This window comes from Protopterus annectens, chromosome 1.part2 (assembly GCF_019279795.1).
Source record: "Protopterus annectens isolate FY-2018-M chromosome 1.part2, PAN1.0, whole genome shotgun sequence".
NCBI classification, from domain to species: Eukaryota; Metazoa; Chordata; order Ceratodontiformes; family Protopteridae; genus Protopterus; species Protopterus annectens.
The window spans coordinates 73,134,181-73,161,289 of NC_056727.1; positions in this window are offsets into that span (position 1 = coordinate 73,134,181).

Genomic DNA, 27,109 nt, shown 5'->3' on the forward strand with positions numbered 1-27,109 from the left:
CCTTTGAGCAGGCGGTATGCTACTGAATAGAGCTGAAGTTTCTTTAGTCTGGCAGAATAAGACATATGTTGGAGACCCTTGATCCTCTTGGTGAGGTACTTTTGTGGTCTCTCCAGCTGTTGCAAATGCCGGGTGAGATACATACCAAATGGGGCATTGTACTCAATCATGGGTCTGATGAGGAAGGAATATAGGGGTACAATGACATCCTTGGATCTGGATGTGAATCCCTTCATGATGAGGTGTGCAAGGTAGAATGATTTTCTAACCACTTTGACAACGTGGGTGTCAAATGAGAGGTCGCTGTCGACTTGGGTCCCTAGGTCTCTGATTACTTTTTCTGTACTCAGTGGGTTGCTGTCTATGTGATAATTTGTGGGTACTTTGTTTTTCCCAAAGGGGATGACTATACATTTTTTGGCATTTAGTTTAAGGCCGTGACTCCGGCACCAGTTGTCCGTTTCTGTGAGGCCTTTTTGTAGGATGTGTGTGTCTGCTGGTGTATCGACTATTGCGCCTAGTTTGCAGTCATCTGCGAACTTTGTCAGCCACAGCCCTCCCATGTTTGCTTTAACATCTGAGAAATAAATGCCGAACAAGAGGGGTCCCAGGACAGATCCCTGTGGGACACCACTTGTGACTGGCTTTGAGTCTGACATTGCTCCAGCGATTTTAACTTTATGGGTTCTGTCCTTTAGCCAGTTTGCAACCCATCTAGTGACATAAGGGTTTACTTTTAAGCTGTTGAGCTTATCTATGATGCCTGAGTGGGGTATTGTGTCGAAGGCCTTAGCCAAGTCCAGGTATGCTGTATGGACTGCTTTGCCCTCATCAATGGCTCTAGTGACTGTTTCAAAAAAGTCAACCAGGTTTAAAAGGCAGGATCTGCCCTTTACAAAGCCGAACTGGGTGGGGTCAAGTGTCTGTAGGTCCCCTATGTCTCTGTTTATGAGTTCCATAATGATTCTTTCCATAGCTTTACAGACCAGGCTGGTTAAGCTTATGGGGCGGTAGTTTCCAGGGTCTGTAGAGGCACCCCCCTTGTGGAGTGGGACCACTGTTGCTGTACGCCAGTGTTCAGGTACATATCCCGAAGTAAGGCTATGGTTAAATAGCATTTTTATGTGTGGGTTTAGCTCCTCTTGGAGTTCACGTAACACGCAACCCAGGATACCGTCAGATCCCATTGATGCTGTGTTTTTTGCTTTGTTTAGGGCAGTTCTCACTTGGACATCTGAGATGACAGGCAGATTACATTCAGCTGGGATAAGTATTTCTTCTTTTGGGGGTGAAGGAGGGGAGAAATTTGCACTGAACCTGTCAGCCAGAATGTTGGCAATATCTGTGGGTTCAGTGTATTTTTTGTTGTTTTGAACCAACTCTGAGCATATCTGAGGGTTTCCGCCCAGGTTTCTAACATAGCTGAAGAAGGCTTTGTGGTTATCTTTAGTGTCCTTAGCGATTTTTCTCTCAAAGTTGGCCTTGGATGTTTTTATGAGAGAACGTAGTTTTCTGCTAATGTTGATCAGAGATGTCTTCCCTTCATGGGATTTTGCTCTGATGTGCAGTAGCTTCATTCTTTTGTTATACAATTTGTTTATGGCTGAGGTCCACCAGACAGGATGCTTACCTTTGGTGGAGCGGGACTTGGATTTGTTTGGGATTGCATGATCCATGCATTCTTGGAGATGTCCATAGAAAGCATTTGTGAAGGATTCGGCATTGTGGGATGTGGTATCCACTGGCACAGTGGGCTTAAAGGATACCATCTCAGTCTTAAGAAGAGTGAAGTCTGCTTTTGAGAAGTTTTTCACTGTGGTCTTTTGTGCTGGGGGTGGAGGTGGGATATGTATATCCAGGGTGATTAGTTTGTGGTCAAATCTCACTAGTAAGGGGTATACTTCCGGTGTGGAGCCTTTCTTCCCCGTGTTTGTGATGATCAGGTCTAGTATATTATCTCCCCTAGTGGGAGAGGTGACTAGTTGTTCCAGTGCATTTGAATTTATGAATTCCAGGAACCTTTGGGCTAGGGTATTAGGGCTAGAATAATGTACCCAATCTATGTTTGGGTAGTTGAAGTCTCCCAGTATGATGGTATTTTGTGATACATTCATATCCTCCAATGTCTTCAGGAAGGCTGAGTGGGGTTCTTGAGATTGGGAGGGTGGTCTGTAACATGCTACCAGTTGTATAGCAGTTTTGCCTATGGTTAGTTGCACCTGTATGGTCTCTGATGCTTCATGTGTTGCTACTAACCTGGAGGTTTGGGTGTCCTTGATGAATATGGACACTCCCCCTCCCTTTGTGGTTCGGCCCGGGTTTTGGGGCCGAAAAGCATGATACGAGATATAGCCTGGTAGCGCTGGGGTGGTCTCAGGAGCCTTGAACCAGGTTTCAGTTACTGCACAGACGTCAATGTTTTCCATGCTGAGGAGTGCATCGAGTGCCTGCATCTTGAGATTTAGACTTCTGGTGTTGAGCAGCATTATCCTTAGTTTTTTTCCATTTTTGTTTTCTAAGGAGGTGGGTTTGTCTTTTGAGCCTTGCCTAAAAAAGGCACTATGGGGGTGGCAAGAGCCTTAGCCAATATCCAGAAGCCCAGTGGTGACAGGTGTAATCCATCCCTTGCGAAGCAGCGTGGCTTGTCCAACATGTCATCCCAGGCAGACAGACATTGGATCCCCTTAGAATGACACCAGTACTTGAGCCAATTGTTAAAACTGATCATCTTGTCTTTGTATTGTGGTATCATTCTTGGTGAGGGCAAGATGCTGCTCAGGGTCAGGGTCATACCAGCCTGGGCTACATAATCGGAGAGCTCCTCTATTTCTCTTTTCATGTAGTCCAGGGAGGTACGTCTCAGGTCATTCACACCAGCATGGACAATGACGGAGTCATATTTGTACTTGCTTTGGAGTGACCTGAGTGCGTGTGTTATGTGGCGGATCCTAGCTCCCGATAGACAGCTCACAGTTACCTTCTCCTTGTTCAGCCTGGTCAGCGGGACATCAGTATGTCTGACTATAGAGTCACCTATTACTAGTGTATCAGGCAAGGTGTTTGGCCTTAAGGGCTGTGATTGGTTGACACACTGATTTATTGAAGTATGTGTTGCATGTGTTTTGTTTTGAGGTGGTGGATTTTTGGATGTCTGCTCTGGGAGCCTCTGTTCTTTTGGCAAGTTTTTTATTAGAACCTCCGAGTATGTCTTTGTGTTTTTATGTGTTTGGTTTGCAGTTGTGGTAGGTCTTTGTGGGACTGGGATTGTTGTGTGTGTGGTTGCCATCCCTTGAATGTGCTACATACAAGGGTAGTAACTCAGGTTATGTGCTGTCACACTGTCATGTAGTGTATCATGGCAGTACTACTGTTGACAGTGTTTTTCCAGGCAAGAGTAGATTGCTAAATGTAGTACAGACAAGAAGCACATCTGCAGGCATAGCTGGACTCTGAGGCCTCACTGTTGTGTTCTTGGTGTGTGAGCTGTGTCACAGTATATATCCTCTACTGGATAATGATCTGACATGTGGAAAGTAACTGTAGACTACTGTCTGTACAGCACATGTCAGTGAGGCCTTCCAACATGTAGTAATGGCATACATATTGGTGTCAGGCATCTGTCTGTTGACACATTCATTCTACTGCATAGCTACTTGCCAAGATGATGTCTGTCAGTCGCTGTACAGATTTGCAGATGGCAGGTTTCCATCTTGGATACATACAGGCAGCCTATGCTTGACATGTCTGCCCAGCTGTGTTATAACTGGCACATGTAGGAGACAACACCATGTATGCACCACATGCCATGGATGCCTCCAATACACTACCACAGTCAGCAGAACATGCTTGGGTACAGGTCTCCATCACAGACCGTAATCATGTGCTGTAATACATGTTGCATACATGTCAACTGGTCACCTCAGTGGCCATTTGCAGGAGGTACCCAGAGGATTGGCTGATTCATGCCACTTTCAGCCTGTGGGTCACCAAAGTGGTGTCTGTCAATAGATTGCCTGATGGCACATGGCAGGTGGCATGCTACTACTGTACACACTTCCCCTACACTACCCATCTCTCAATGGACAATAGCCAGGTATACACCTATGACCAGCTGCAGCGATGCACTCTAGTACTTGACACATGTACATGTGCATTACTGAGGATAGCAGTGTCTGTGTATTAGTAAACCTGTAGTTGGGAATACCATGAGGGCCTTCACAACCAACGCAACACCCATTGCCATAGTAAGATGTGGCTGCTACTGTATCGGACATTACATGTTCCCTGTTATGCTCCTCTTCCTAATGGCTACATGAGCCTTGCAGTACCAGTACAATAGTGTTGTACAAATGAGTCGATAGGCATGGGATACCCATTGAGTTATGGCAAGTGTTTGTATGTGTGCATGTCTTTATATCTGTAGGGTACAGCATTCAGAGGCCACATACTTCTATTACAATACACATTGCCACATAGTAGTATGGCTAGTGTTGTTGCTGCCCATAGGTGAGGCATGATAATGCAACACCCTACTATGCCTGTGGCATGTGTACTAGATGCATATTCCTGTAGTGCCACTGTTGGGATGTACAATGGGTTGTATCATTGTTGTTGGGAATGTGTGATTGTGGGTATGTCACAGTGTCATTATGGGTGCCAGTGAGTACAATATCCACTGTGGGATGTGGGTGTTTTGTACACTGTCATTATACCATGGTACGCCCGGTATGTGTCCCACGTACCACTGTATGGTGACCACTGTCACCATCAACCATACAGGTAACTGATACCACAATCCAGCCCAGTTATGCATGTGCTGTGTGCCGCCTACCTGTAATACATTGGATACACTGACAAGTTAGATAGCACCGATAGGCCCAGATCACTCAGATGTGTGTCTGCCTGTTATGTGTCTGTTAATGTGTATGTGATGGTATGTGACACTATGTATTGTCCATATACAACCATTACATCCCCCATCACCATACTGTATATGTCTGGGGATGTTCTGCATGTAACCTGGAACACACCTCATCCTAAACGCTGTGTGGTGTGTGCAATGAAAGCCACACACTTCAGTAGCACTACATACCTAGGTAGGGTCTAATCCCAGTGTTGCCAAGTAAGAATGTGCATGTATATGGTTGGATCTACATCAGGTTACTGATTATACATGCCCCAGCGGGTCATCTGTCCATGTGGCACAGGCAATAACTGTTATACAAACCTGTGACATGTATTCAACTGTACCCAAGATATGTCACAGCCATGGTGTCAACACAGTGCCATACCCCTTGTGAAACATGACTGCAGATCATCCTCCTGCTGACACATGTACACCTATAACATTATGGAGAACACAGTCACTCAGTGTTATTAACAGCTATAATGCTTCATGGCTGGACAGAAACACTACCTGACATGTATGCATTAAACATTACTCCTGACAACATTTTACACAGCAGTACATTGTTACACTGTAGTACAGTCACTGTGTGCATCAGAACCATATTAGACTGTCCCTGCATTGATGTTATGGATGACAGAGATGTGGCACAGGTATCATCATATGCACAGGGTGTGTTGTTGGTTTTCCAGAGGCCGTGGGTGGGCCATACATTTAACACCATGTGTGTGGGTGAGAGGTGTAATTAGCTGAAATGGGCATGTTGATGTTGTGTGTGTAGGTATGTGGTTGCCCTAGGTGTGTTCGTATAGTGTGTGGGTATGTGTGCACACAGTTCTCCCATGTGGCTGCCCTATACAGGTGTTTCTTGGACAGCTGCAGACCATACCTGGCAGGGTGTGCAGTTCACCGAATCCGGCCACGGACACGCAGACTGTGCCTGCCAGGGGTTCCATGGGCACATCCAGATACAGGCCTAGATGTGCTACTCTCCCCTGATAATGACAGATGTCCACTGGAACCAGGTCCCTCCTGGGACTGGGCAGGGCCATGTGCACGTGGCCTGCTGTAGTGTGGTGTGGACAGCACCCCCCTGCAGTGTTGGGGCTGGTACTGACACTACTGGAGCGCCTTGGTGTCCTAGCACATCTATGTTGACCGCCAGCTGTTGGCCTCAGGCCTTGTCTGGTGTACAGTTCCATACATGCCTGTGCCCCCATGACAGTCTGAAACATGCACCTGGTGGTACCAGTTGTGGAGCTTCTGCCAGGGGCATGATGACCAGCGGTCCTACCACGAACACCCCGGTACATCTGAGTATGTGGTGCCCTGCCAGACATCTGGCAACGCCTGCTGTGACCAGACGCAGTAGGCATACATACCGCACTCTCCTGTGCACTGCCACCAACCACCAACTGTCCCTCTGCTATGGCCACTGGTTATGGGTTATGTATAGGCAATGTACCTGTGTGCAATGTTGGGGTGGATAAGAGGTGGATGTCAAACAATGGCGCAGTTTCTGCCTCTGACAACCCCGCCTGTGCCTCAACAGTACTGTCATCATCTTCGGTGTCTGTATGGATACCGACATCAGATTGCATACAGGAGGGACCCTGACCCACCTTGCCACCTGTGGGGGAAAAACAGAAACACACTTTAAGACCTGTACAGCATTACATAACAGTACACACACACACACACACACACACACACACACACACACACACACACACACGCACACTCTGACATTTCACCTTAATACATAGCTGTCCCTGATTTTACAGACAGTCCCACATTTATTCACACAAGTTCCCCATCCTGCATTACACTTGGTAACATACACTCATTAATACCACTCATTAACGTATCATTCGTCTAAATGCCTAGATGAGTGATCACAACACAGGACCTGTTACTCCATTTCCTCCTTGACTTGAGTGGAGTATGTTTTACATGGCCTCACTGCTGTCATCCAGTGTTCACCCTGGGTATGTCCAGACTTCGTGAGCATGGCCCCTATATGTTAGGGGCTGCTTCGTTCACTCTATAATGTCACACACTGGAGTGTCATATGTAACTATTGCTCAGCACATGCCAGATCTGCTGCTCAATCAACTTATCATGTAGATAACAGTAACATATGAATACACTCCCTGGTGTTGTCTAGTAATTCCTTAATGCATCTGTAGTGCTGCATACATGGGTAGTCATTCACCTTTCTGCTGATTGCAATATTAAAGGTATACCTGGTGTCTACTTTCCCTCCCAATGCATGTTCCATGTTACAGACCTTATTATACTATCAGCTCTCCTGTGATTACATATCAGGCAAGTATTCCTGGTGTCTCATGTGTCAGTCCATGTCCATGTACTGCACAATCCCAAAGGGAAGTACTGCCTTATGAACAACCCCACAATCACACATGTGCATACATGGACACCCACACACACACACACATATGCACACACACATCCTACATACATCAACCCCCATCCACTCCACCAGATTGCACTTACAGACAAAATAACCCACACACACACACACACACACACACACACACACACACACACACACACACACACACACACACACACACACACACACACACACACACACACCTACAGTTGAGGTTGCACAAAGATAGTACACACAGTCCTCCCATTACCCATCTGTCAACATGCATAACATATGGTACTCAACAGCATGCAGTGTACCTATAGTCAATCCATGCTAGCAACAGTATACATGTGTGTGATACGTGGGCTGTGTTAGTAGGTGATGCCCTTCCACTTGAAAACACTGCACCCATGTACATGGTATTGCTGTGCACCTGTTCTGCACCAAACCTCACAGGTGTACAAACCATTGCTGAATGTGTATTACTGTGTCAGTTATGTCTGCTCTAATGCTCTCAGCCCCTATGTGTTTGAGTGACACATACCTGGGATGATATTTGGACAGATGTAATTTGTGAAAGTCTGGTGTCTGGTTTACAGATCTCAACATCAGCGGTGCATGTATGACCAATACGATACTATTACACTGACAACCGTCAGACCTTACTGTGGCTATGGGGAGTGTACACACCCTTATTGATATGACTCACTCTTCCTTAATCTGCCATGGGACCACATCACCGCATATATTAACAGTACATTAGTCTGATATGTGACATATGTCATGTACATTCACATGCAGTGTCTAAGAAATGTGTTAGGTGTGCAGATGTTGACCACGATGCATACACTCTGTGGGTGCATATGTGTGCACGCGCTTATCATGACGGTTTGTTGCACCTATTGTTATGTGTACTATAGCAGTCACTATTCCTTGCAGGGGTATACTGGCATGGGCCATCTGCATTTGCCAGTATATGGTCAGTCTGCCCTACACATATCCCCTCAACTCTGCATGATTGCAATGTCTACTCATGTGCACATCCCTTGGAGTTCACACACTACCATCACTATTGCTGTGGAGTTAGGGTTTACATCTGCCACAGTTCCTGAACCTGACTGTGTGCACATACAGCCATTCTTATCATCCTTTGGATCCCTGCTGCAGTGCATTGGTGTGTCATGATGACACACCCTCCCCACTTTCAGCCTTTTTGCAGATGCTTGACAAGTATGGCCTACACATGTGTATCAGTTTGCAGCATGTAATAGCCTAGTCCCAGCTATTAATGGGGCCACAGTATTATGTTATGCCATAGTATAGATCTGTAACAGTTGCCATTGTAATACTGGTATATACACTGTTGTAGCACTGTATAAGGGTGATGTTTCACATATGTCCCTACTGTAGGTTCATAGGTTCATAGGTAGGTACTAGGCTATTTGCCCTAGGGCCTATACAAGCCTAGCCAAAAATGTACCCTGGCTTTCGCCACCCAAGAAAATTATTTTCCTGTGCCCCTGTCAAGCAGAACCACAGAAGTGATCCCCGGGGTGAATTTCCTATTACCCATCCGATCATCAAGATTTTCTTGAAGAGTGCTAACGAGGAGCTCTGTTTGACATAGATAGGTAGTCTGTTCCAGAGTATGGGAAGTCTCTGGGAGAGGAATCTATCCCTCCAGCATGTTCTGCTAATTGTGGTGACAAGGTTTAAGTCCCTAGAGCATGTAGCTCGGAGGGATTGGGATTTCTTTAAGTGGAGCATGTCCAACAGCTCTGGGTTTGACATAGCTTTGTATGTTAGGCAGGGATCACCTCTGAGTAGGCGATATGCGACGGAGTAAAGCTGGAGTTTTTTGAGATGGTCTACATATGGCATCTGTTTGAGGCCAGTAATCCTCTTTGTGAGGTATTTTTGCGGCCTTTCCAGTTGTTGTAGATGTCTTGTGAGGTACATACCAAAAGGGGCATTGTACTCTATAATGGGTCTAATGAGTGATGAGTAGAGGGGAACAATGACCTCTTTTTTTCTGGATGAGAAACCTTTTTTGATGAGGTGTGCCACGTAGAAGGATTTCCTGACCACTTTGGCAATGTGATTATCAAAGGAGAGACTACTGTCCAACTGTGTCCCAAGGTCTCTTATCACACTTTCAGTGTTAAGTAGACTACCGCCTATGTGGTAGTTCATGGGTACAGAATTTTTACCAAAGGGGATGACAATGCACTTTTGGCATTGAGCTTGAGACCATGTCTTTGACACCAGGCATCTGTCTCAGTGAGGCCCTTTTGTAGGATGTCCACATCGTTAGGAGTTTCAATTATGGCTCCTAGTTTGCAGTCATCTGCAAATTTAGTTAGCCAAAGACCTTCTGTGTTAGCCTGTACTTCAGAGAAGTAGATACCAAACAGGAGAGGACCCAGGACTGAACCCTGTGGTACTCCACTTGTCACTGGTCTGAAGTCTGATTTGGAGTCTGCTACTTTCACAGTGTGGGTTCTTTCCGTAAGCCAGTTGGCAACCCATCTTGTGACATAGGGATTTATACCTTGTTTAGTGAGGTTTATCTATAATTCCGGAGTGGGGAATGGTGTTGAATGCCTTGGCGAGATCTAGATAGGCTGTGTGAACCACCTTACCCTCATCTATGGCTTTGGTGACTACTTCAAAGAAGTCTATCAGGTTTAGGAGACATGATCTGCCTTTTACAAACCCAAACTGTGTGGGGTCCAGGGTTTGGAGATCTCCAATGTCTTTGTTTATGAGTTCCATGATGATATGTTCCATGGCCTTGCAGACGAGGCTCGTCAGGCTAATGGGGTGGTAGTTCCCAGGGTCTGTTGTGGCCCCCCCTTTGTGGAGTGAGATAACAGTCATGGTGCACCATTCAATAGGCACAAAGCCTGAGGTGAGGCTATGATTGAACATGGTACTTAGGTGGAGTGCCACTTCATTCTGTAGTTCATGTAGAAGGCAGCCTGGGATGTTGTCAGGTCCCATGGACGCTGTGTTTTTGGCTTTGGAGAGTGATGTTTTTACCTGTGCAGCCGTGATTACAGGAACTTTGCATTCTTCCGGTATAAAGATGGGCCCTTTAGGGGGTGAGAGGGGGGTAAAGTTAGCACTGAACCTATCTGCCAGGAGGTTGGCAATATCAGTTGGTTCTGTATATTTAGTGTCATTGTGCTGTAACTCAGAGCAGATCTGAGTGTTTGCCACTGAGATTTTTGACATAGCTATAGAATGCTTTGTGGTTGTCTTTTGAATCAGTGGCAATTTTGTTTTCATAACTAGCTTTGAAGGATTTTATGAGGGATCTCAGCTTCTTACTGAGGCTGACCAGGGAATTCCTCCAATCGTGGGATTTTACTCTTTTTTTGCAACAGTTTCTTTCTTCTGTTGTAGAGTTTGTTTATGGCAGAAGACCACCAGATTGGATTCCTTTTTTTGGAGGATAGCATCTTGGTTCTGTTAGGGATAGCACGATCCATGCATTCGCATAAGTGCTTATAAAGTGCATTTGTGTAGGATTCAGCAGTCGTCCTCTATTGTCCATCTGCATGGGTGTCATGAAGTTTGCCACTTCTTTCTTAAGAAGCATGAAGTTGGCTTTAGAGAAATTTTTTACGGTTGTTTTCTTAATGGGGGGTGGGAGTGGGATGTGGATTTCTATGGTGATTATCTTGTGGTCAGATCTGACCAACGAGGAGCTGACCTCTGATGTAGAACACCGGTCACCCATGTTGGTGATGACCAGGTCTAGGATATTGCTGCCTCTGGTGGGGGTGTGGATAAGTTAATCCAAAGCGTTTGAATTGAAAATTTCCAGAAAACGTTGAGCAAAAGAGTTGGTACATGAGTAGTTTTCCCAGTTAATGGTAGGGTAGTTGAAATCACCCATTATTAGAGTATTGGGTTGTACCTTAATATTTTCCAGTGTATCAAGAAAAGAGGAGTGGGAGTCCTGGGGCATGGTGGGGGGTCTGTAGCAAGCTACAATCTGGATTGCGATTTTGCCCAGAGTTAGTTGAACTTGGATAATCTCGGATGCATTATGCTGAGCAACTAGTTTGAAGGTGTGGATATCCTTAATGAATATGGACACGTCTCCACCTTTAGTGTTTCGGTCAGGGTTTGGTGGCTGAAATGTGTGGTATGAATTATAGCCTGGTAATGCAGGGGTGCTCTCTGGAGCTTTGAACCAGGTCTCTGTCACTGCACAGATGTCAATGTTCTCCATTTTAAGGAGTGCCTCGAGTGAGTGCATTTTGAGGTTTAGATTTCTAACATTGAGTAGCATTACCCTCAGATTTTGTTTGCTTGTACCAGTTACAGTGGTGAATTTGTCATTTGAACGTTGCCTAAAAAAGGCACTATAGGGGTGGCAAGAGCCTTTGCCAGTAGCCAGAATCCCAAGGACGACAGGTGCAGGCCATCTCTGGCAAAGCAGCGTGGTCTGTTGATCATGTCATCCCAGGCAGACAGATACTGGATTCCCTTAGAATGACACCAGAAGTTTAGCCAATTGTTAAAGTCAATCATTTTGTCCTTGTACTGAGGTGTCATTCTGGGTGATGGCAGGATGCTACTCAGGGCTAGGTTCATACCGGCCTAGGCTACAAGATCAGAGACCTCCTCCATGTCTATTTTCATGTAGTCCAGGGAGGTATGTTTCAGGTCATTCACACCAACATGGACAATGACAGAGTCTTATTTGTACTTGTTGTGGAGTGACCTGAGTGCGTGCATTATGTGGCGGATCCTGGCACCTGACAGGCAGCTGACAGTAACTTTTTCCTTGTTTAGCCTGGTGAGTGGAACATCAGTGTGCCTGACTACAGAGTCACCTATGACTAGAGTGTTGGGTACGTTATGCCTTATGGGCTGTAGTTGAGTGGCACACTGAGTATGTGGGCTATGTGTCATTTGGGTTGTGTTGGGGGGTGGGGGTTGCTTGCATTTCTGCTTTGGAGGTCTCTGTTGTTTGGGCAGATTAATACTGAGAGCCTCCATGAATGTAGGTGTGTGTTTTGTGGTTCTGTGTGTGTGTTTTGGTTGTGTAGCTTTTGAGGGACTATGTGATGAGTGTGGTGCGGTGCAAGTGTTTACCTTCTCCTCTTGACTGTCTAGGCCAGTCTTTGGTAAAGAGAGCTTTGCTTCCAGTTTGGCTATATAAGTGCATCTCTTACAGGTCGTAGTGTTAGGTGGTAGGAGGATAGGGTTGTCTGTGTACATGAGGCAATTGCTGCATTGTCCCAAGATGCCCAGATTCATCAGGTTGACAGAAGAAAACACCGGGAGCTGACCTTTAGACATGCTTGAATAGGTGCTTATATATTAAGTACTAAAAACTGTTTTCCTCTAGACAAGTGAGGAACGTTGAGTACTGTAGTAATTTGTAACTTATTTAGTGCTTACAATGAGTTCTGAACAAGTGCTGAGATCAAAGAAACAGATGAGTGCTAAAAGTAAAAAGCTGGCTAGTTGCAAGGGAAATTTTGAAAAACAGACTATATGGCGCCAGGAATAGTTTAACCCCAGTTAAGTGGGGGGGGGGGGCTTAGGAGCTCACAAACAGTCCTGGACACAGCAAATCCGTATCTGACCTGCCACAGGAAAGGGGGGAAGCAAGCTTAGAATTTTTTTTTCCAGTAAAGTGGAAATGGAGACAGCTGGAACAGAAGTTAATTCAATGTTAAGAATCTGAGTGGGTTGGCCTTCACAAATGTTCTCTATTAGATTGAGTGAACTAATGACACTAGACTGGGAGGAGTGCACAGATCAAATATACAGTATGGGAGGGCAACTGCAAGGCCACCAAGTATAAGAACACACAACACTAGGGTGGGTGGGTAGGAAAAAATTACAGTTCCTAGCTGTAGCCACTAAATGAAAGTTTTAAACAGATGAAGGAGCAGACTTGAGAATGCTTTTAACAGACAAAAATGCACAGAAAAGTTTGGATAGAGCACTCACAAACAGAAATACAACTCAGTATGAAAAAGCAGTTTACAGTTAAGTAATGTTAAAACAGTTTAAAACAGTACATAAATGCAGTGAAACAAAAAAAGCTTTATAACAGTGCAAAAATATAGTAGATCAAATGTATAGCACAATTATAAGCGCTTCAGAAGTGCAATTCAGTGAAATAAGAGTAAGAAATAACTTAGCCTGCTCTTGGAATCTTAAGGAATTTCCACTTATGCAATGCAATCTAGAGCCTGACAATACAAGCAGAACCTTTATAAGACACAGGGTTTATATAGCAGTAAGAATGGAAGATCAGATTACTACTCAGCCCCTGCCATTACTCAATCACTCGTACTACAAAAGGTCAGGAGGCCTTGTTAGTCTCAATAATAATGAAGACAATCAACAGAAAATGGCTGCCAGAAACACAAACAAAACTTCCAGCCTACACAACAGGCCTCTATCAAGATTATGCCACCTGAGCAGAACACAGAAACCTCACTTTAAAAGCATAAAAAGAACACCCACAAAGAGAAAATCCAAGTCTCAGTATGAAAAAGCAGTTTACAATTTAGTAATTTAAATAAAAAGTGCAATTATAGTAATGCACACTATTACAGTTCCTAGCTGCAGCCACTAAATGAAAGTTTTAAACAGATCAAGGAGCAGACTCGAGAATGCTTTTAACAGACAAAAATGCACAGAAAAGTTCGGACAGAGCACCCACAAACAGAAAATACAACTGTCAGTATGAAAAAGCAGTTTACAGTTAAGTAATGTTAAAACAGTTTAAAACAGTACATAAATGCAGTGAAACAATAAAAAAAGCTTTATAACAGTGCAAAAATATAGTAGATCAACTGTATAGCACAATTATAAACATTTCAGAAGTGCAATTCAGTGAAATAAGTGTAAGAAATAACTTAGCCTGCTCTTGGAATCTTAAGGAATTTCCACTTATGCAATGCAATCCAGAGCCTGACAATACAAGCCCATGTGTCCCACCATTATGTTCATCCCTGTGAACACATTTCACAATGACAGGATGTTAGTTATCTTGCAGGTGTCTGACTTACCCTTCAGATACCCCATCATGGTCCCCACTGTGATGCAGTGCATTTAACAGCAACAATACGTGAACATGTACAGCATGCATTATGGATAGGTGTGTTAAATGTGTGCATGGAGTATACCATAGCCATTACATGCCCTGTGTATTGGCAAGCATGAACATAAACCATACTCACCAGCTACAGGCTGCTGCCTTTGTGGTATACCAGAGGGACCTACATAAGAGTGTGAGAGATGTGATGCCAGTGGCCAGAGCTGTGGCATTACTACAGGGTGTGTGCAGCATAACAGTACATCAACAGTACAAGTCCACAATACTACCACATATGCATATCTGTTAATTACTACTATGCAGCAACAGACTATATATATGACATCTTATATATGCTTGATCCACCTGTACAGATGCAGATGCATATGCAACAGTGGTCTATGGATGTGCCCTGTGGCCTTACCTGCACGCTCCTCAGCCAGTGTATGGGTAGCAACCACCTCCACAATGGTCTCTGCCTGTTGTTGGGTGTGCAGGCGTGCAGGTGCCATGAGACTGGCGAGGAGTCCCTCAACAGTGGCAGGGGGGATGGATGGCATGACCCCCCCTGTTGTGATGTGATCTCCCCGGACTGCAGCAGCACGCCGATGGGCATTGCAAAGCAGGTCAGTACAATGATGCTGGACCTGCTCATAACTGTGGTTTTTCAGGCCAACATCATTGACCCCATGGACTAGATCATTCCACAGGGTGGTCCGCTCCTGCTGCTCATGGGTGGTCCTGCCCAACAGAACCAGATAGTGCTGTATAAGGTGGTTCAACATGACCTCATTTTCCGCCGCTGAATACCCTGGTAAACGGCCATGGGACATCTTGCCTGAAAGACATAAAGATGGAAACAGGACTGAACAACTCATACAGCAAGGTTACCATAGTTCTTAATATACATCTCTGTCACCCCCCCCATCATATCAACAATAACAAACTGTTCACACAACTCAATAGGTATGGCTACAGCTTACCTACCATTGGGACATATATTGTATTGTACCACATTGTGTGCTATGTGTTTGTAGCCATGTTCCCTGTGTGGACACTATCATTGCCGGCCTGTCATGGACAATTTCACTTGTATGCCATTGTCAGGGCTACTATGGTTCCATATATGCATGTGGTATGCTTGCTATGTGATTGCTGCACATCGTCATTCTGTATTATTGGGGATATCTATGTATGATATTGGACATGTTGAAGGATTGTGTGGACTATTACTACCCACATATGTTCTATAAGTGACTCAATAGCATGTTTCTGGAATAGTTGTCAGCAGAACCACCTCTCCCACCTCACCTGACCATGTTACCAGGCCACATCACATGTGGGTCCCACCCTGGCGCCTCCTCACCTACTGGTCCAGCACTACATTCAGGTGGAACCACCTCTGGGGATGTTGCCCCCCCGGGGCACACACAGACATGATCCTGTCATTCAAGGTCAGGTCCAGGGTCTGTTCCATAGGGGGCTCCTCAAAAACGTGTGGGATGTGCTACAGCACCTTGAGGCACCCAGTACATAATCACAGTGTCCACATGCTCCTCCTGCTCAGCCTGCAGGCTAGGCACCTTCAGAGCTGTGGAACTGCTGTTGTGACTAGCAATGGGTGGGGGCCTTGTTCCCATTGTTTCCATATGGGGGTTCATGGGGCTTCCACATCGCAGACCACACACCCCATTCATGGTGTTTACCCACCACATGTGTCATATGCCACCCCTGTAGGCTGTCCTCTATATCTACCAACCCGAACCACTTCCACAAATATACCTGCTATCATTCCCCATATTCCAATTCCCTACTTCATAGACAAGGGCAATGTGATCCCAACAAGGGGTTCACATGTGACATACCTGTCCATGTTGCACACACTTACAACTGTATATATCTGTGTGTATTGCTATGTGTGATGTTCCCTCACACATAGCATGCAGCACTGTGGTGGTAATATAGGGGACATGTATTTACATACATATGTGTGTGTTTGTATATCTGTAGACATACACACACACACACACCTATATATGGGGTACATTCAGACATCAGGTCCACATTCTCTAACTCTCTTTTCTGCACAGCTGCACTGTTCTGCCTTGCTACAACACAGACAGGTGCCACATATGGACACAGCCTAACATTAGGGTGGTATATATAGGGCCAGATTGCAGCTAAGCCTATTACACACCTATGGCATTTCAGCATGCTACAATACATGTTAACCTGAGTGTCCTGCAAGTGCTGGGCTCTGGAAGCCACGTGTCCATCACTATGGCATTACTTCCACCACCAGCTGTTGGCCACAGTAATATACATCCTTTCCATTACACAACACACACTATGTTGGCTTACATCTTGTCAGTCAGTGCTGCTCTGCACAGTTGCTGGGTATGGCCCAATACCCACAGGGACAAACTCTATTGTCCATAGCAGCTGTTCAGCTGAACATCATTACAACAACACCTGATGGCAAATCTATATAATTCCACATCATCTATCCCAATATTATGGACAAAGTACTACAGCCAATTACATGCATATATACTTCACATACCTGTTGTGGGAATGAGGTCTGTTTTGGTTGGTTTCCTTGTAAAAGTTTTTTTTTCTCCTTGGCTATGGCCTTAGTCTGCTTTCCTTGTTTCTGTTTTGGTTTTGGTTGTGGATCTGGTCTCTCTCTCTCTCTCTCTCTCTCTCTCTCCAGTAAATGGATTGAGCTGCTTGTTATAGATTGTAGCATGGCTTTTTTAGGTGATGGACATGATGAGGTGATGGCCTCTGCACCAATCAGTGTCATCCACTTGCTACCTGCATGCAGCATGCTGTGTAGTACTTCCAATTATCACTGTCATGGCAACCCACTACTATAAATCCCTATATCATGTGGGCATGGTCCCTTTACCTTTCCTGTCTGGTGGACATCCTTCCTGTGTGTGGGCAGCAGTGCTACAGACAGCAGGTAGCAATGCCTCTTACAAGAGAACTTGCGCACTCATGCCAGTTATAGGTTCCAGAACTACAGACAGAGTGTGAGTAGTGTTGTTGTATGCATTGTATAGCACCAGTATTACAGGGTTTGTGTGTACATACTAGTTTAACATGGACTGCAGTATGTCTGCATAGCTCTCAACTGTGGGCCTATCCTCTTGATGGCCAGAGGTGTGCCTGTTATTTTTTGTCTGTCCACCACACAGGTCTTGTGTCAGATATATCACTGGCAGTGTGCATGTTGAATGCTATCAGTACATGGCTACATCCATTTGTGTTTCTGACTTAATGTCCCTGACTAAGGGTATGTTGCAGACTATCCTGTAACACCAGAAACCTGCTTAGTATATGACAACACTATTTCACATATGGGCCTGTGTTCCGGCCTCTGTCCTCTACCTACATACCAGGCTCTGTCCATATGACATGCTGTCAGGGGTTGTTATGTAGTGGCCTGTGAGTATGTCATACTGCCATTCCTACCATCATTCCACTGATGTTGTGGCCCCCACACATATTGTGGGGTTGGGTCCATATATGTGTGGGCTTCATCTGCACAACACATATGTGCCCTTCTGCAGTCCAGAGGTCAGTGTATGTAACAGTGGTATATGCCCCTGTATGTCAGTCTATGGGGGGATGCAGCACAACTAACCTAGGCTGTTACAACATGTGAGGGATATCAGGGGTAAGTTGCCTTAAGGTATCTGGATGTACATTACCATACAATTCACCTTGGGAAAATGCAGGCCTACTGCTTCCTGCCATACAGATTGTTCTGTTTTTCGCTGTGATTGTGATGGTTTTGGTTATGCCTTGTTATGTAACAGATACATCCCATTGTGTCAACTGAAGTTTTTTCCCCCTAGGGATTGTGTACAGAGTGTAGATAGAGGTTGCTGGACTATACATCTGCATTATTTACTGTTAATTGATTGTTATCCTGTGGCCCAGTCTGACTTCACTGTTGTACTACTTGATGGCTTTGGCCTGGACAACAACATATGTTATGCTTTTTGGAATACTGTATTAATTGATCTGTTTGAGAGTTGCATTAGTCTGTTTATATGTATTTCAAAGTCTGAACAGCTATATGACATGGCATATACAACTGTAATAGTGCATAAATAAAGCTTCATTATGTATGCAAACCTGTGTGTGATGTTATATCCTTTGACCTCTCTGTGGGTATGTGTTTCAGGCAACAATTGTCTTTTGTATGGGTGACTCATACAGTGTCCATTTGGTAAGGTGGCAACTGTAGGAATACTGGCTGTTCCCTATGGTGTGCACAATCTAAATATGTATCTTCCTATACATATCTCTGTGTGTGTATGTGTAGTTACATATATATATATATATATATATATATATATATATATATATATATATATGTATATACATACATATATGTGTGCGTGTGTGTATGAATCTTATGAATGTTTATTGCTTCCACATTGTACATTCCCTATGGTACCCAGACTGTACTGCATGATATGTTATTAATACCACCCTGACATCATGGGTTGGATTACTGTTAACATCTTATGCCCATGTTGTGTCGGGTCCTGTTTATGGGACTTGCAACAGTTGGTATTGTATTGCAGGGCAGACCTGTTTGGCTGTGTGGGAGGGTAATATCAATACGTAAAAGACACGTGTAGCTTGGACCCCCTCACCCCCATTAACGGTGCCTGTGGTCATAAATGTATTTGTTATGTTCTCTTTTATATCTATAGCTATATATTTGTATACACACACACACACACACACACACACACACACACACATATATATATATATATATATATATATATATATATATATATATATATATATATGTGTGTGTGTAGACATATATATATATATATCTATAGATGTACGCATATGTATATATATTTTATATATATATATATATATATATATATATATATATATATATATATATATATATATATATAGAGAGAGAGAGAGAGAGATTTCTATATCTATTTAAATAGAAATATATATACACACACGTGCTATTGTAACCCGATAGTAACTTTTTTGCTGAGTGTAATGGGACTTTGTTATATTTTATTCACTGAGGAGCTTTTCTCCCCAGGTCTCTGCCAAAAATGAGCCAAAAGCTTAGTCTGACTAACACGATTAACACATGTAAAATAAATAAATACATAAATAACTATATACATCTACATGTTTAAATACATTTCCTGTACTGTTGACTGACTGTGCTGGATGATATGTTTGTGAAAACAGGGTTTTTATATCTGACATGGCATAGTGGTAAATCACTCTGGTTATGGTGTGCAGGTCTTGGGTTTGCGCCTTGCAGAGACTGTTTATTTTGTTGCTGGGCAGAACAAGGTCCGTTGGATACATAGTGATTAAGGCACTTTTAAGTGGGTTTGGTTGGGTTTGCATGGAGGTAAGCACTGCTAACTTCCGGTTACAGTTTCTTATACTCAGCTTCTAAATCCTTTAACCTGTGTAGGCATTGCTTACCCCTGTGCAAACAGGCTTAAACCCACCTACTGCCACTTAAAAGTGCTTACTCCCACTTACACCCGTGCCAATTTCTTTAAAAGAAATGAAAAAAGGTTGATAGGAAAGTCTTGAAAAAGGAGCACAAAGAGGGAAAGACAGTAGGGAAAATAGTTAGGGATGTGCAGGAAGGATGTAGGGAAGGACCATAGCTGCCGATTTCTTCTACAGCAACAGCTGTGCATATAAACGGAATTTGGAGATAGAGTTGGACACTCATAACCCTGACAGAAGGGTGAGGACAACAATAATATGTTGTTAAGCCAATTAGAGAAGATTACATGTGTTCAGTGGACACATGCATGAAATGGACAGCTATGTATGGGGCAAGATTTTTTGGGGGGAACAGATTGCTCCTTTTTTTCAGGTGAGAGTGGGATGTTGGGGAAGGATAGCTGGTATATTTGGGGAGGTAGGTTGGGTAGGTTAACAGGCAAGAAAAACAAGACGCATACAGGGGCGGTATATGACACATGTGGGGGGTAAACATCTTGATGGGGAGGGGTGTTGGGAAATTGGAAGCCCACGAGTTCCCTACTAGAAAAAGTGGGATTGAGGTCCCCACCCATGGGCAGTCACCACTGCACCTTAACAGCACCAAAGGTGGTTGTGCTGGGGGCTGAGTAGGAGGACCAGGCTGACCCTCTAGTTGTGACACACGGCCCTCAAACTAGAATAACAGATCACCGACCTCCCTGTGGAGCTCACTACAGACCACGACCCAGACCTGGCGACGGGTGACAGGTTCCTGTCCTCACCCGCTACCAGGGGGGTGAGCCCAATCCCCTGAGGTGGTTCCACGTGAAGGTGGTGCAGGACCAACGGATGAGGATGTCCCGGATTGGGCCCCAGATGTGCTGGTGCCCGGTGCCACGGCCAGCTGAGGTGGGACAGGTGGATCTGCCAGGACTGCCCTTCTCAAACGTGCTATGGTGTTTTAATTTTATCAACATTTGTGGGTTAGTAATAGTCAACACATTCTAGGATTACGTATAACAGCATGCATAGATATTTCCATTAACCCAAACACCAGATATGGAACAGTTGCATAGCAAACAGAACACATGCATATATGAGACCATAGTGGTCATTACAACAGCATGCAGGTACATTGATGGCACCTTGCCACCAATGTGAGAGTATTTCAACATGACACATGCATAGAAACAAATTTAAATAATTATCAAACAATAGGACATATGTCCCAACAGTAGAGTTAATTCAGCACATACCAGTTGAGTTGTGTATTTAGTTTATTGTTACAGATATGGTGGGGGTAGAAAGATGTCAATTAACAACTAGTATATTCCTGTACTTTGCATTACTTTACTAGTCAGTGCTGTAATTTGTACCTTACAGGTATTAGTACACTACCCTATTGCCTTAGTTTGGATAGTGGTATGGCTGTTGACAACTATATACATGAACTGGTTTTACCTGCTGTATACACCTCTTACCTGGTATACTTGTGGAGGTATTGTTTCTTAACACTACCTACCTGCTTCTACACATACTCCCAGATTCCAGTTTGATGTTATGCACATAGCTGTCCATCTCTTTTTGCACACACTCTGGGCATGTCTTCACCGCATGCAGGTGAACCGGGGCATAGTTTGACTATTGCCCTCTTAAACCTTTAGTGACTTGTACAATTACAGGTTTGTTTTGTTTGACATTTTTCAAATATGTATAGGTCTGACAGTCAGTTATATGGCATGAAATACTGCCTACATTTCAGAAATTACCACACTGATATATCAGATATGGCCGAATGACTGGACATTCTGGATATTTCTGTACACTTGTGGGGTATGATTCTGCATACAGCTTACTACCACTCCCAGGATGCAAACCATGGCTGTGTCTGCTAAAAAATAAAACACTGTCCATCACAGCTGAGTGTGCTATATAGTTATTGCTGTGTATCTCTTGTCTGATTTTTGTCTAGAATTCTCCTGTGGTTTTACATTCTGACCTTCTAATTACAACATTCTTATACATGATTTCCTAGACAGTTGTATTATGTAGTACAGTGTGGGTGACCGTGATGAGTAATACCTTATTATTCTAAGCAGCTGCAACTCTAGCTATGTCATACAATGCCAGAGTGAACAGTACCAGTAAAGGATATCAATCTTTCTTTATAGACACAGTGTTCATATCTGACAGACCTGTGGGAGCAATATTTGTTAGCACTACCTGCATGTTGCCACACTAATTACCAGTTTCCACATTAGTGTTATGCACATACGTCTCACTCTGTTACTGTACACACTCTGATCACAGTTTGACAACATTGGGGTGGAGATGGGACATACTTGGCTACTTACTCTCATAACATTTTAGGGGGTTGCTAGAGGGACAGGTTTGTTGTTATAGATGTCTGACAATCAGTTGTATGTCTTGTTTGCTGCCTAAACATCTGGGATCATCCCACTGATTTGTCAGGGGGACATAGTGACAGGCAGCAGCTATGGGCCGATTTACTGGACATTCTGGACATTTCTTTACACTTGTGAGGTATGATTCTGCATACAGCCGACTACCAGTCCAAGGATTCGAACCATGGCTGTGTGTGCAAAAAATACAACAGTTCACGTCACAGTTGAGTGCGCTATTTGGATTTTGTTGTTTGTATTTTCAGTGTTTTTTGTCTAAGTCTCTCTCAGTTGTACTACTTGACCTCTTGGGTTTACAACAGTCATATACAGACATTCCTACACAATTTATTTATGTAGCACAGTGTTGGTAACAGTGCTTACTACAAGAGTACTACTAAGTGATTGCAACTCTACATTATCATATGATACCAGAGTGAACACATGCAGTCCAGAAGTTAAGACCTTAATTGTCAGGCTATTATGCTTTTATATACATACAATCTATATGAGACTCTTCCTGTCCTATTCTCTGGTATATGCAGTACATGCCTTAAACAATACAGGTTTTATACAGGCAATTAACTTACTACTACTTTTAGATTTATTTCCTGTGACAGTACATGCAAGAGTATTACTAACCTGCCTTGCATCACCTCCGCTGCAGTCCACAGTCATGGGCTTTCTGGTTTGCAACCCGCTCACCTACCACTGTGAAAGACATGAGGAATATTTAGCCATACCTATCCATAATATACATGAGCTGGCAATTATTAATCAGGTAGTGGACTGATACTTACACAGGGGTAGGGGTATCCCCTGTCCTCCTAGCCTCTTGGATCCACTGATCCAAGAGATCCCCCTTTCTCCACTTCAGGTCAGCATAGTGATGCCTGACCTGCTCACCAGTTCGGGGTATGCCAGTGGCACTGGTGAGATCATGGGTGAAACCGTCCCAGACTTCCACTTTGTATTGGGAACCCTGGTACTGGCCCTGCAGCAGTCTCTGGTCATGGTCTTTCACAAGGAGTCCTGCCATGACTCTGGACTCCTGGATACCCCAGAGCTGCACCTGAAAGTGCACACCCTCTCCCATTCCAGACATAGTGCCTACAAGGGGAAGATACAGCCAGTTGTGAGAGGTATTCCCACCTGTTGGACTTAAATAGGGCTGGTTTCCCACACCTTGCCCTGATTGGACAGTTTTGAAAATGCTAAGCTATGGGAAAACCTGCTTACCTAAGTTTGGCATTGCTTAAAGGGGTAAACCAATGGGTAGAATGAGTTAGCTGGGCTGTGCAATGCTTTGTATTGCTTAATATTTAATTTGCATTATATTTGCATTGTGGCATTTATTTATTATTCATTACATGTTATATATGTGTTTTGTATCCATGATTCATGTGTACATATGCTGTATGGGGTCCTAGTGTTTATTAGGGAATTTCAATACCTTATTACAATGACACCTTACATCTGGGCTTAATGCAGTATTCCAGTTCACATATTTATGTCCTGTAGTAGGTTATACAATATAAAACTGTATATAGATTCCTTTCACATGTTCAGTTTGTATTTCCTATAGTGAGGATCTGTTAGGTGATACCTCAATCTTGTGTACTGCTGTGATGGCTTAGTGGTTAACTACTGTGACTATAGTGTACAGGATCCTTGGTTCAAGACCTGCAAAGGCTGTTTACTTTGTTTCTGGCCAGAACAGCAGCTGATGCATACAGATTGATTAAGGCACTTTTAAGCAATTGTAAGTGGGTTTGCACAGGTTTGCTCGAAGGTAAGCAATGCTAACCTCCAGTTAGATATGCTTACAGAGTGTTAGCTTCAATATTGCTTAACCTGTGTGTGCATTGCTTACCCCCCATGCAAATGGGCTTAAACTCGCTTACTACTGCTTAAATATACTTACTCTTGCTTACTACTGCATACTCCCTCTTACCATTGCACTAATTTAGACAGTAATGTCTAATGGTTCTTGGGAAGATGGTGGATTTGGAAACTGTATGGATTTATCATTCATTACACATTTTACCTTCTATTTATATCCCTGATTCCTGTGTACATATACTGTATGGGGTACTTGTGATTATCTGTGGACTTTACCACATTATGACAATGACACCTCACATCTGCATTTAATGCAGTACTCCAGTTCACAAATATATGTCATGTCATAGGTTATGCAACAAAATCAATTGATCATAAAGTGATTTGACATGGAAAATGGATTGTACTGGAGTGGGACTTAAAACGGGAATGACTGCTTGTAAGGTGAATGCTCTGCCCACTATACTATTGCTGTACTGCTTAATTTGCATATATCTTGCTTTTTATCCTCTTGTACCATTTAAGCTGCATTAACCATAGCTAAGCGATGGGCAAACCCATGCAGCTATGGTTAAATTTAATCTGTTTTATAAAAAAAAGCACTTCTTTATATTTAATGTTTTAACTATTGCTCTTGTAAACTTGGTAAGATGTTGCTGGGGGTATGCAAACACCTATGAGCAGTCTCGCTCATTCTTATTCATACACTGCTGTTCTTCATTGCAGGGGCATGTATATTCTGAGAGCTCTGCTCTCAGATACGCCCCCTGTATCTGAGAGCAGAGCTCTCAGAATATATATGCCCCTGCTACGCTAGGCCTGAACGGAAGGATAGTGAATCCGGGGAATTATTTATATCACTAGTTAAGTTATTAATATGTCTAACAACAGTTCTCCAAGCTGTGCCAATTGCACAAGTGCAATCATCATCATTAAGTCTAGACTTACTTCCAACAATGGTAAACAAATCATCTAACTTTTGACATGAGGAACACAGACCACCAATATCATCTTCTGTTAATTTTAAATATACATAACATTTATTACACTGTACAAGATATTTGTGCATTAGCAATTCATTAATTGCACACTCATTTAAGGAATCCATATTCAGCCTCAAACAAAATATTGTAAAAGAAAAGAATAATCAAAATCAGTAACCACAGAATTCAAAGAGAACTTAAATCAACTTCTGTGACAAAAAAAAAATCACACAAGCAATATACCATTAAATACTAAAGCACGTACTGTAAAGTTTTTCTGACCATACAAGTTCTGCAAGCAAGATAAAATGTGTAATTCCTTTATGTCATGCTCGGTAGCTTCTGCTCACTATCGCTCGCATTCACACTTTTTTAACAGTAAAGATCAATAAATCACAAACCAAGGTAGGATTGTTTAGATAAGCTCTGGATTTTCCTCTCTGCATGTGAATTTATAGCTGTCTAAGCTCCTTGGGAAGGCTACAGCTTGCCTGTCTAAAACCTAGCCCTTTCTAACAACCAATAGAGAAATTATAGGTAAAACAACAAAATATGAATCAAAGCTAATCTTAACAAGCTATCCCTTCCTATCTACAAACAGTGAAAAACAGTGATAGCAAATAAAATATAAATTTAAATAAAATGTCTCTTACCAGTCAACTCCACAGTAAATCACAGACCAAGGTCAGATTGTTTAGATATGCTCTGGATCACAATGATGCATGTTCCATGACAGGTGTGTAATATCTGTCATTGATGCTTTGTTGAGTTGCACATATTTGTTCATCTGGCTGACTCGTGTTGTTGCACCCACTTGTGCATTATTGTGTTTCCTTATGTGTGACATTTGGGTCAGGCATGCACTGTAATACTTGTGTGTGCCATGCCAGGTATGTTAGTTTGTCGTCAGTCCTTGCCATGTTGTAACTATTGTACTGCTGTTTGCTGTATAGGGTGGAGTCCTGTATTGTAACACATTTACTTCTCCACTTCTCCACTTCTCAATCTAAACTCTAGACCCTTTAACTCTCTTCTGACCTGTCATCTAAACATCAGAAGTGTAAACAATAAGATTCACAACCTACATGCCCTTTTAGCTACTTGTTCCCCAGACCTACTATGTCTCACAGAAACCTGGCTTAAACCAAGTACGATAGACACACAGATAATCCCACCAGGGTATGATATACTAAGAGCAGACCGAATAACTCAGAAGGTGGCGTGTAGCCATACTCTACAAAAATACATTACAAATCTCCCTTGCCTCTCCACAACCCCTCCTAACAAACAATGCCGAAATTCTATTTGTAAAACTTCAACCAAACAAACATAAAAGCATAAATATAGCATGTATTTACATCCCCCCAGGCAACAATAATAACAAAACCTTAGAGGACTTTCTCCACTGGTTAACTCAAACTCACCCCCAGGAATCCATAGTGTTAGGTGACTTCAACATCGATTGGAATTCCTTCTCATCTAGCTCCCCATCTAGCAGCATAAATCTACATGGCTTTTCTCAGCTCATATCCACTCCTACCAGACTAGGTAAACCCCAAAACAAAGACAGCATCCTGGACTGGATCCTTACTAATAAAGATCCTGACCAGTACTCAGCAGGTACTCACCCAGAGGACATGAGTGATCACTTACTCACCTATGTTATCAAATTCAAGAAAATCACCCCCCTTCTTACAACCATAAAAAAAATCAGGAATAATAATAAATTCAACGCCTCCATTTTTCAAACTGAACTTAAAGCCCACAACTGGACAATACTCAAGTCTCTTCCTCTTGAAGAGGCAGTTATCTACTTCAACACCACCTTCCTCAAGATTCTAGATTCCCATGCTCCAATACGGTCCATTAGAACTAAAACCAAAACCGCACCATGGCTCTCTAAGGAAATAAAATCCAAAATCCTATTTAGAAACAAGATGTGGGTCACATGGCATACCTCTAAAGACCCACACTCCCACCAAACCT